At 38.4% G+C, this 13,164-nt stretch overlaps 1 protein-coding gene across 6 annotated transcripts in view; it reads right to left on the minus strand.

The window, feature by feature from the left end:
- Window positions 1–13,164, minus strand: part of mgat3b (beta-1,4-mannosyl-glycoprotein 4-beta-N-acetylglucosaminyltransferase b) — a 49,795-nt gene that overhangs the window by 27,819 nt on the left and 8,812 nt on the right. The gene's annotated exons all lie outside the window — the stretch shown is intronic.

A 13,164-nucleotide genomic window follows, 5' to 3' on the forward strand; every position in this document is an offset into this window, starting at 1 on the left:
GCTCTCTGTGATGTGATGGCAAAATGGCCTTTCCCTTGCTCAGGAAGAAGCTAATGAGTTGGATCTTATGAGCTTACAAGGCACATTATACAGCATAATATGGATCGGAAATTGAGAAAGAGAGAAAAGACAGAGAGAAAGATTGAGAGAGAGAGCGGAAGACTCTAAAATACATTCCTTGGGATTCAAACGATATTGAAATACGACCTCAAACTAAATGTTTTGCAAGGAAAAAATACGATCAGTAAATGCCCTTTTTTGCCGACTCCTTTCTTCTTCTTTTTTTTTTTTTTTTAATCGTATAGCAGCTGGTAACATGACAGTTTATCATATGCCACCCACAAGTGACGAGGTGCCCGAGTTGAATGATGATGTCTTTGAGACGTGAGATGAGATCTGACTCAAAGGGCTTGCTGTGAAGTCCAGACTGCGTTTGCATGTGCAAACAGTTCCGTCGGTTCATGAGTGGACATATATGTGTGTGTGAGTGTCGTGCTCATCGATGGTCATCTGTCGTCTTTTCTGAATCATGCTTGCCATTTAGAGCTGGTGCCATGCTGAAAAAAACAATTCGATGCTAGCTAGAGAGCTGAGGGAATAGATGAATGCCAATGCCATAGTGCCAATAGATGATCCTGAGCACACTTGAATTCAAGGCTTCTACAGCATGGAAAAAACAGTGTCGTGACCCTCCAAATCACCCAAACACATGCTTGGTTTCACTTGATCTGTGGCTCCACAGATTCACATGAGAAATGAAATATGGTCAGTCATTAATACCAGAATAAAAAAAATGTTGTATTGTTACAGTAGTTACAGAACTCAATTTCTGATAGATCTTCTCCGGTTTTGTGGAACCACGTATAGCTAAAAGAAGTCAGGTGTCTAAATTTGTTTATATCGCGTTTGATCTGTTCTGCCTCTTGCTAGAACATTAGCAAAACCAACCCCCTGAAAAAAAAAAACCCTGTTTCCAATCACCCGCCGTGTCTACACACGTTGCTGTGGCAACTCAAGTCAGTTGTGGCCCCTTCGTTGTGTCCTTCACAGCATGGTGTGGCAAATCGTGGATCCAAATACGGCCTCAACATGCATGTGTGAGTGTACATGTGTGTGTGTTTCAGAATTGCTGTCCCCAAACTGCCAGCATGACTCCAGGTCTACAAAGGGGCCCATTCTCCAGCCTTGCTGGCCTCTCCGAGCTCCAATATCTCGTTCCATCAGAGCTTTACTCTGTCCATACAATGGGCTCCTTCTCTCTTATTATTCAGTCTATCAACCCCCCCACGCACACACACACACACACACACACACAAATAACACATCCATTCCATCACCTTCACTCTTCCTAAAACTTTCCCTTGCGGTTTTTTTGGACACATTTTTCATGATTTTAAATGATGTTGCTCGAAGATATTTAACTCATAATAACAAAAACGCTTTTCATACTAAAAAAGACGATTTTCTCGTAATAAAAACGCTTTCATGTAGTTAAAGGGGATGCTTTTGTTGCCTAATGACGAGATTTTTCTTCTAATAAAAGCCAATTTCTTTGCCTACCATCTAGATGTTCCGAGAGGTTTTCCTCATAACGAAGCGCTTCCTTGTAATAACAGGACGCTTATCTGGTTAGAAAACGTTTTCAAATAGAAATAAGCTGCTTTTATCATTACGAAAACTGTTCCTCATAATAACAAGACCCTTTTTTTTTTTTTTGCGGACAAGGCAATTCGTCTATGAGAAGAACAACAACGTATGTATCTCACAACTAGACTTTTTATTCTACTAAAAACTGATACATATCCTGTTATCATTGTTTTTACTTTATAATAATGAGAGACTGAGGAAGATTCGGAGACCAAATCAGACACAAATACACTATACGGACAAAACGTTTGTGGACACCTGACCATACAATGTGCTTTTTGAACATCCACATTCCACATTTAGTCCCCATTCAATTTCCCTATTTTACAACACCTGATAACTTCAGTAGTTACTGATTACCAAAAACCTGATAATTTCTGATAGATCTGCTTTTCTGCTAGTTACGGTATCTTGCTGTTTGTGAGTTCAAAAGTAGACCTGCTTTTACTGTAATTATGGAATCTCCACTCTTCTGGGAAGATGTTCCACTAGGTTCTGGAGTGTGACTGTGGATATTTATGCTCATTCTTCCACAAGGGTGTAGATGAGGTAAGAAAGCCTGAGGTGCAGTCATTCCAAAAGGTGTTTGATAGAGTTGGGGTTGGATCTCCATAGCAGAACATCTTCCACACCAACCCAAGTAAAGCATATCTTCATGGTGCTTGAATTGTGAACAGGGGACATGATGGAACAGGTTCAAGCAAGACATCATATGCACTTTGTGGGAACAGTTTGAGAAGAGTCAGGTGTCCCAATACTTTTTGTCCATATAGTATATCGGTCCCAAGCCCGGATAAATGGGGAGGGTTGCGTTAGGAAGGGCACCCAGCGTAAAAACATGTGCCAAATCAAACATGCGGATGATCCGCTGTGGCGACCCCTAATGGGAGAAGCCGAAAGGAAGTATATATTTAATACATGCAGCATATTGAAGCTGATAGATGATGTGTTCTGAATATTTATGATGCTTTACAATTAATATGGAATTGGCAAATGGTCACTGGTTTAGCTTAAGGCACCCTGTGTCAGTAAAGAGAAAAAGGGGTGTGGCCTCAAAGGAACCCTAAGGACCTGACACTGGTTCAGGATGGGGTTCCTAAACATTTCAAGAGGCTCAAAATTCCTTCTTTTGGCCCGTTTAAATGTCAGCATGTAAAAGGCCAAGCTTAATAACGTCACCTGGTAAATATTATTTATGGGGAAGAGGCAGATGTTTTCACATCTGGACACTTCGGTGGCTATTTCCTTGTGTACACTACAGCTGCCGTTTCAGATTGACCTTATCTATAAAACAAACATGATATCAAGCAACGACAGATTATTGCTGTAACAGTGAAAATCATTCATTAGTTATTTTACTTCTTGCATGAAAACCAAATAAATAGAGGGATGGATGGATAGTTACCTTTACACCTTTCTCACATTCTTACCTTCCTTCCACCACTTTTTCTTCCCTTTTACCCTTCTTCCTTTCACCCTTTCCTATTGTCTCTCCATTCCTTTCTCAGTATGTCTTTCCTTCAATCCTTCCTTCCATCTTTCCTCACACATTTTCCGTCTGCCCCTTCATCCGTTTCTTACATTCTTTTCCTTCCCAGCTATAGTCTGTCCATCCTTCTTTCCTTCTAAGTGATTTTTCTTTCCTTTATTACATCTTTCTCTATCCTTACTTCCTGCTTTCCTCATCTTCCTCTTCCTTCAAGTTACTCCTCAGTTCCCGCTTCCTTTCTCAAATTTCTTCCTCCACAGCTTTCCTCTTTCCTCCCATTCTTTCCTTTCACCTTCTTTTCATCCGTTCCTGGTGTCTTTTTTTCCTCCTCCCTCTTTCATTCTTTCCTTTCTTTTATTCTTCCTTCAATGCCTTTCTTATTTCTTTCTCTGACCTTTCCTCCTCCCTACATTGCTTTCGCAATTTGTTTTCTTGTAGTACCTTTGCTTTTTTTACACTCCCTTTAACCTTCCTTCCTCTCATTCTTTTTGTCCCGGATGCTGCTTGCCTTCCCAAAAACACACAGACTTACCGATTCACTTTTCTCCTCTTTTTTTTTTTGCCTCTCTGCTTCGGCACGCCCAATGTCTCTCGTTTGAAAATAAAACTCTGGTGGGAAATAAAACTCTACGTTAGAGCCAATCAGCTTTCTTCTTACCATCTACACTCACTTTAATGGCCATCACCATCTCATTACCGCAAGTTTGCATCCAGTCATAAGGGGTGTGTGTGTGTGTGTGTGTGTGTGTGTGTGTGTGTGTGTGTGTGTGTGTGTGTGTGTGTGTGTGTGTGTGTGTGTGTCGAACAGAGGGTTTAGCTCAGGGCAAGCAGAATGTTAGAAAGGACAGAAGCGGTGACAGAAGAAAGACATTGTCGACAGTGGGACGTGTTCATATTACTCAGGAAGTGACAGGAAGTGATGCAGATAAAGGATTTGCAGAATCATGTAAAATATAAACAAACTAAACTGCAACATTATACATTTTAATTCATAGATTCGATTTTTTGTTTTTGGGTAATCTTAAATTAAGCACCTCTGTTCTGACAGGGGCCGGAGCTCAGGGCCCCTAAAAATGCAAATGAAAAACTCTGCCATCCTCTATTTCATTCCTTCCTTTTCCTTCTCTCGCTTTCACTCTCCCTCCTTCTTTCTTTTTTTCACACAGATCATATCAGATTTTCAAAGCTATATATATATATAAAATTCTTTCTCTGTTTCTTTTTCTTTGTTTCATTCTCCCTCCTTCTTTCTTTCTTTTAAGTCAATTTGTCAAGACTGCAGATCATTTCATCAATCATATATAGATTTTCAAAGCTATATATTACATACAGTATATATAATAATTTTGTCCTTTCTTTCTCCCTTTTTTCTTCCTCCCTTCCTCCTCCTCTCTTTCTCCCCCCTCCTTCTTTCTTTCTTTCTTTCTTTCTTTCTTTCTTTCTTTCTTTCTTTCTTTCTTTCAAGTCAGTTTGTTTACACTGCAGATCATATAAAACATTTCAAAGCTATATACAATACATATATATAGAAGGAGGGAGGGATAGAAGAGAAGAAAGAGAGAAAGAAAGGAGGAGGGAACAAAGGAAGAAAGAATTATATATATTTCTTTCTCTCTTTCTTCTCTCTTTTTTATCCCCCCCTCCTTCTGTCTCTTTCTTTCTTTCTTTCTTCTCCATCTTTCTTTCTTACATTCTCTTTTTCCCCCTCCCTCCTTCCTTCTTCTTTCTTTCTTTCTTGTTTTCCTTCCTTCTTTATTTCTCTTACTTTCTCCCTCCCTCCTTTCTTTCTTTCTGTTCTCTCTTTTCTCCATTTTTTTGTCCCTCCCTCCTTCTTTCTTTCTTTCTTTCTTTCTTTCTTTCTTTCTTTCTTTCTTTCTTTCTTTCTTATCCCTCCTTCTTTCTTTCATTCAAGTCAATTTCTCAACACTGCAGATTGTATGAAATTTTCAAAGCCATATATAATTTTTATTAGTATAAAAAGGTCTTGAAAAACATTTCGACTTTACAAATGTGCACCTTTAAAATGTTGATAAAAACCAGAGAGCACTCGGCTGGAAGAGCACTAAAGCGCACTAAAGCGTAATTTAGAGATAAAATCATTAAAAAGGAAAAAAAAATCTGATGAACTCGATCTCACACTTCGAAATGACTGCAAATCGCATGTCTGCTGTTCAGAAAAGGAAAAAGGAAAAAACTTGCCTCGGTGCTCGGCTTTGCAGCCGACTTTGCGCAAAAAGGCTTTTTGTTTTCCTTGTGAAGTCGATCTGACTGCTAATATTTCCTGAAAGGCATACTGAAGCTTGTACTGAAGCACATGGCAACAAAGATGATCACGTGCCACATTTCGAATCTGGTGAGATGCCCTTGATGTGCGAACAAGGGCGTGCTTGTGTGCTTACCTACAGCTTTAATGTCATGTTCCAGCAAGACTCACCTGAGATTCCCTTTTCTTCAGTCTGTGGATCACATGCTCGGCTACTATTTCTATACTATCCTGAACCCGATTCCTGATTCAGCATCACTCCTTCTGCATCTGGGAGCTCCTGCTTTTTCGTTTTAAAAACTATTATCTATTATAAATATGTTATATCTCCATGACAGACTTTGAAAGCTAAGTGAGGGCTGATGATAAGAAACTCTTTGTACAGGGTGTGATTACATCTGCCAAATGGCAAAAGACAATTAAGGGGAAATGTCTCGATGGACTATTGCTCAACACAACAAAGATACAGAAAACTGGGTGTGGTGCGGGATTGAGACAAAGGTGGGTCGAGCTCTAGCGCAAGGGTTAATACTGTTATAGAAAATGAGGAAGAAAGAAAGAAAGTGAGGAATGAGAAAGTGAATGAAGCAGGCAGTAAAAACAACAAAGTAAGAGAAGGAGGGAGGGAAAGAAGAAAGTAACTGAAGCAGAAAAGTACATAGGAAAAAATGGAGGGAGGGAATAAAGGATAAAAATATTGAAGGCAGAAAGGAAGGAGAAAGTAATTGAGGCAGGTAGTAAAAGTAAGAGAGGGAGGGAGGAAAGGATAGATAGAAGGAGAAAAGGGCATGGACAGATGTGGGGAAGGAAAGGAGTAAGGAAAGGATAGAAGGAAGAAAGGAAGAAAGGAAAAAGATTTTAAGTGATTATGAAGGAAGGAAGGAAGGAAGGAAGGAAGGAAGGAAGGAAGGAAGGAAGGAAGGAAGGAAGGAAGGAAGAGAAAGAAGGAAGGGATGTTGAAAGAAAGAAAGAAAGAAAGAAAGAAAGAAAGAAAGAAAGAAAGAAAGAAAGAAAGAAAGAAAGAAAGAAAGAAAGAAAGAAAGAAAGAAAGAATAGAAGGGAAGAAAGAAAAGAGATTTTAGGTGATGAAGGAAGAAAGAGAGAAAGCAAAAGAGAGAGAAAAAGAAAAGAAAGAAAGAAAGAAAGAAAGAAAGAAAGAAAGAAAGAAAGAAAGAAAGAAAGAAAGAAAGAAAGAAAGAAAGAAAGAAAGAAATAGAATAGAAAGGAAGAAAGAAAGGAAAGAGATTTTAAGTGACACAGGAAGGAAGGAAGGAGAAAAGGAAACAGATACACAGAGGGTCAGTGTTGTACACAACATGGGACAGAATGAAAAACAGCATAGTACAGTACAGAATTCACCCGCACACAGTATTGAATTGTTATAGTGGACACTCGTCACTCCACCCTGTAGGTAGGGGGCAGCACAGAGATTCTTTGTTTTACACAAACTTGAAGAATGTGTCCTGCTCCCAAATGGTAAAACAGATGGACAAAGGAAGCTGACATGAGACAATCTGACAGAAAGCAATGTATTAAACAAACCCTGACAGAATTATAAAAGAGTTTACAACAATGCCATAATTATTCCCTACTACTTCCTCTATTCAACCACTAAATCCCACCCATGTGGAGGAGGGAAAGTGAAAGAAAGAAAGGGGTCAGATGAGAAGTTAGTCAGAGGGCAGAGTTTGTCGAGAGTTGAAAGTAAGCTATCAAAGCCCCCTTTCAGAAAGCACTAAATGTTTCCCACTTTCACAGAGGACATTGTGTCCTTGAGCCACTGAATGAGAGCTGAGTGTTTTTTTAGATTTACAGTCACGTTAAATACAGCATCAAGCCAGTGTTCCAGCAAGTCAACAAAACCTGGACACGCATTTATGGTGGAAAGAAAGAAAGAAAGAAAGAAAGAAAGAAAGAAAGAAAGAAAGAAAGAAAGAAAGAAAGAAAGAAAGAAAGAAAGAAAGAAAGAAAGAAAGAAAGAAAGAAAGAAAGGTAAGAAGGAAGGAAGGATGGAAATTATAAAAAGGGGAAAAGGAAGAAAAAAGTTAGTCAGAAATGAAAGAAGGATGGAAGGAAAGAACAAGAAAGTTACGATAGAATAAATGAAGGAAGGAAGGAGAAAGTTAGTGAGGAATTAAAGGAAGGAAGGAAGGAAGAAAGAAAGGTAGTGAGGAATAAAATAAGGAAGGAAGCAAAGAGAAAGTTAGTGAGGAAGGAAGGAAGGAAGGAAGGAAGGAAGGAAGGAAGGAGAAAGTTAGTGAGGAAAGAAAGAAGGATGGAAGGAAAGAAGAAGAAAGTGATGATGGAATCAAGGAAGGAAGGAAAGAAAGAGGGAAGAAGGGAAGAAAGATGGAGAAAATGATCATGGAATAAAGGAAGAAGAAAGAGTGAGGGAAGAAAGAAGATTGGAAGGAGAGAAAAAAAAAAGGAAGGAATTAAATTTCAAGAAGGAAAGTAGGAAGAAAAAAGTAATGATGAAAGGTAGAAAGGAAGGAAGGAACAATCTAGTATGGAGAGGAGATGGAAGGAGAACCTGAGCAGAAAGGAAGCAGGAGAGCAGAAAGCTGAGTAAGGAAAACTTCAGTGTGAGACAGATTCAATCTCTTGTGAGCTGCAATAGAACTAATCATTCCTGTGCAAGAACAAAAAAAAGAGAAAATAAACACTAAACATGTGCTGGCTGGTCGACTCAATTCAGGAGAAAATTTGAGGTTTTCCCACAAAAATCATTTTTAGAAATAACCGGGCCACATTCCTCCTGCTCTGTGAAATCTATTTTCACATTCTATACACTAGAATTTTAGCGAAAGCGTGAAAATCATCCAAATGATGATAGCAGAAACAGGAGAAAAAACGAAACCTTCATTCCTGAGAGAAACCGAGTTAAATCTAAACATTACTGGGGAAGTGCAGGGGCATGTCCAGATTAATCGCCTTGCAATAAACTGCAGTAATACAACACACCTACACATATTAAGACTAACCAACCCATAGTGTATAAACACAAGCCCTGCAGTAAATAAACATCCGGGAAGGAACATTCTAGAAAACATCACCATAGTGTAATGATCCTAATGGCCAGGGTGGAATATAGCTTTGGTTCGACTCGTTTTTTAGGATCTGCAGGATCGGCTCATCCCGGGTTGTATCCTAAATATATGCGAGGAATAAAACACTTTTAGGATAATCAGTGATGGCTGATGTGAGATTTTTAAATGTTTCTTTAATAACTTACATTATTTCCGTTTTATTTATTATCTGATTCTGAACGGTTTTATTTTGGAAAATGACCGACTTCTCTCCTCAACATCTCACAACTCACTCTTGAGCTGTTCTATTGTATTGGCAAGAATCTGCCAATATGATACAGGGGTTGCGATACGAATTTTTACGACTCATTGCGACATCGTTTTAGGATTAGGATCGAACGAAGGATATAAATAAAGGAAAGCGGTCATTAAGAACGCACCACCATATGCAAACCTTAGCAAGAATCTTACCTGTATCACACCTCAGTGCCATCAAGAGGCATCAAGTGTTTTAAAATACGTGAACACAATTACTATCATTGTCCCTAACAAGGTAATTAAAAAAATCAATTGTCGTTAAAGACACCGAATATGAAATGGGATTAAAGATGATGATTGTATTATAGTGCAGATGGTCCCAGAGTTACGATTAGTCAATTTACGATTTTTCGATCTTACGATAGCGATACGACTAAATTGTAAATATATTTAACATTTCCTGCATCAGGCACAGGCAGCTAACCCTAATCAGTGTGTATTTTTTTTAGTGTTTCAAACAGCAATTTTAGTTATAAACGCATGTCTTAAAAGCGCCCAAGAAAATAAAGCAGGAAATACTGCCACAGTCAAAGCACCATCTTCGACTTACGATATTTTGGACTTTCGATGGGGTCGCCGTAACGTATCTCCATCGTAAGTAGAGGAATATCTGTATTAGTATTACCATAGCATTAGGCTAGTAGTCGAAGCATGATCTGAGCGCCAACTAGTGTTTTACATCTACAAGCTACAATCCTATGGAGGGAAGAAAATCTAAAATTAAGACTATTGGTGTACAGTCGTGTCCCACCTCATGAAGATTGTGGACCTTTAAAGAATTAGATGACGACCCCGCAAACATCCCGAAGCATCTAGAGGCTTACCAGCGCCATTTGGATCCCACTTCATGTAGGTTTGGACAGCGGACCTCTTTGAGTGTTTGAAGGCTCTGGCATATTGAAGCTGGTGTTGGATCTATAATGATCTCAAATGAGCTTTTTTATGAGTTGCTCAGTAGCGCCTCCTGGTTCCATAACCTTAAATAACTGTATAAGACTGTAGTAAGGACATTACTCATAATCTTACATCCCGGTGCTCATGTTAGTTCTCAGTCTCCGGTGTTTTGTATTTGTATTATGTATTAAGATATATAATTACAATCTTGATATCACCCAAATGTCCCCCTGAGTCTGGTTCCTCTTTAGGTTTCTTTCTCATAACATCTAAGTGCAACCACAAACAGCACATGTTGTTCCTGAGGTTTTTAATGCCATTTTAACATATTCCTGCCTAAAAAACAAACCTCACAAACAAAACCTTGCCGTCGGCGTAACCCTGCTATTAAGTTATACCCATAATTGTTTTACAGCAGCAGTTAAACAGTTAATGCAAACAGTTAGCATTATGTCAGCATTAACAGGAAACAGTTAATGCTAACATTAGTGGCGTGCGCTTATGCTAGTACTTCCTGTCACTGTTTAAGTTCAGAGATTTAGAAGACTGCCATCTATCTAGCAGTCGGGATATAAACTCAAAACTGAACAACTGCCATAAATCTTTATATATTTTTTTTTATTTCAAATATCAATTTTGCGTTTTTGAGAATCGCTACAGTATCGGCGAGCAAAATATCGCAATGATCATGTGTTTTCGATATTTTCTAACACCCCTGGTCTCCTTACAGACCCTATCAGTATAAATGCGAGATTTTGCGGTGTGCTCAATCTCTATGTGGACGAGTCGTTACTATAGAAACGCCAAGTGCTTTACATACGGTGTAAACCAGTGGATTGCTTCGATCTAGAAAAACCATCCCGACCAATCAGATTCGAGAATTCCAAAACGCAATGTATATAAGCCTAAAACAAGAAAAGAACTGTTGTACTAAAGATTATTTTGCTTCACTCACTGAGTATGTTTGACGGTCATGGGAGTTCAGAAGTCTACTCAGAAATGAGTGGGCCGGAAAACCGGCTGAAAAGAATAGCTTTTTTTTGACGGGTTCGCGGTAAAACAGAAGTATACAGACCGAAATCATAGCTTTCTGGTCAAGGAGTTACACAACCAAAGACGTGACTCAAGGTCTCCTGTTCCACAAGCTCGCCCAATATATGCGAGCTTAGTCAAGAAGGGTCGCCCACATATATACACACACACATCTTCAACACACACACACACACACACACACACACACACACACAGCATCCACAAAGAAGCCGTTTCTGAAATAAGGCATCTTTAGGGCATTGACTCTAAAAGAAATTCCCTGAAACACAAACGTGTGAGGGTTGAGTTGAATTGTGACATGTCCTTTATTTACAGACAAACACGTCGCTGTTGTCTGTTCGGCTGTTACAGCTCGGGCACAGTGAGGCCACTGTTTCGGTCACTACTCAGCTGTGCGTGGGTTTTAATTCGATACTGTGATTTACACTGCTTGTGGAAGTGAACAGACCAAGACTGTGGCTTCCTTTCAGAAAGCAAAATAACATATACAGAGGCTTTTGGGGGGGAATTTATAAAAAAAAAAAATAATAATAATAATAAAAGGTAAAGAAAAGAACAAATGCTCGTAGACGTTTAAAATATCCGAGCTTGTACTTTTACTACTCTAATTTATTTTTATTTAAATATTTCCTTATATTTTATAATCTGTAAAGTCTTTGGACTTTTTTAGCCATTATAGTGAGCCATTAAAATCCATTAAATACTAACGTATTTAGTGAAATATTTCCCAATGTCAGATGATTATATACTATATATATATATATATATATTATTATTATTATTATTATTATTATTACTACTATTGCAATATCTAATATTTGATAATTTTTTTTTATTTTTTTTCACAATTCCTTTCAATTTTTTATTATTAATTCAGTCTATTGTTCAAATCTTCCAATTGTTTAATTGCCAATTCATTTAGAGAGCACAATAAACACTCTTATCTGGCAAAGCAACCATTTGCAAAGCAAAAGTGAACACTGGATATAATCAGGAAGTTAAGAATGACTTGTGGGTATGTTATAGGAAAATAAACAACATTGTTGTGAAGTACTTGATGCAAACGAGTTTTTTGTGTCCAGTGGTTTATGAAATATACTGTAAGTGCATAACTATGTAAACTACATAGATTTTTTGTAAAAATAAATCCCGGACTACTGAGTGCTACATTCTGCTGCACATCATACCTTTAGAAGGGGAGATATTTCTATAGTAAAGACACACAGTGAGAGAACGCCGAAACGTGGGGTTAAGGTTTTGGCCTTAACTTCTCATTTAAAGCAATTTTCCTGTCAAGTTAGCGTGAAGCGGCATGTTTACTGTATCTGGAACATACTGGAGACAAACTGAGATATGATGTGAACACAATGCAGTAATAAAGCAAAAAAACAAACAAACAAACAAAAAGTGTTTTACTCCTTTTACACCGCAACCAATTTTAAATGATTAAAGAATGATTTTTTCCCCTACAAAGCATGTGCATTCTTGTACAGCAGTTCCCAGAAACAGTGACTAATCCCTGTTTTAATCCCCAGGTGCAGACGGTTTGACAATAATTGATAAAGTAAATACCTGCACGCTGCCTATTTATGCACTTAACTGCATTACCGCCGTTTACGTCGCAACTTGTTTCCAGGTATGAGAAACAGGAATGGTCATTTAGAACACCGCGCACATCACCGTTATGTTACTGTCCCTTCCTTCCTCTTCCAATGCCAAGTGCATTCTGTCTCACGCCTTTCCGACCTTAAAGGACTTTTCATCTTCAAAACAACTTTCAGGCAAAAAAAAAAACATTCACACTTTATGGCTGCCAGTTATTTTTTGTTTTATACGTCCCCTGTGTTGTAAAATGTCTAGAAGACATAAAGTAGAAGGACACTGTTCATTTTATGAGGGAAAATAGTTTTTTTTTTTAAGGGTATATGATTTTTAAAGGCTTTTCTCAGGGTGGGATGGAAAGCTGGCTTGTGACTTGTGGCTGTTCATGTTTCGTCCTGCTGACTCGTCCTGCTGAGTTTTGGAACAATTACATTAAACAATGCTAGCATTATTGGTTGATCAATCATATTTAGGCGAAGTAAACAAAAAGAGAAGTGAGTGTCAGCCTATGAAAACCCTTCACGTGCTAAAGATTTAACATTACGGTAAAGTTTTTGTAAACTTTACACACCGATCAGGCAGAACATTATAACATTTTGACTAAAGTGAATAACACTGTGATGTACTATAACACGTCATAGTACATCAGACATTTGACAAATCTAACAAAACTGTCTTGCCTGACAAATGTGAAATTTCCTCTCTTTTTTTTTCTTTCACCAAACCATCCCAGAGAAAAACCTGCCCTTAATTTGTCCTTCAAGCCTATATTTCTTCATCTGCTTCGTTCAAGTGATTGAGAACATCAGCCAGCTGGCTGGCACAGCGAGTCCAACAGCTGCCTACCCTTTCCAATCTCTCTATGGGTC

Source organism: Silurus aristotelis (genome assembly GCF_946808225.1).
Source record: "Silurus aristotelis genome assembly, chromosome: 2".
NCBI classification, from domain to species: domain Eukaryota; kingdom Metazoa; phylum Chordata; class Actinopteri; order Siluriformes; family Siluridae; genus Silurus; species Silurus aristotelis.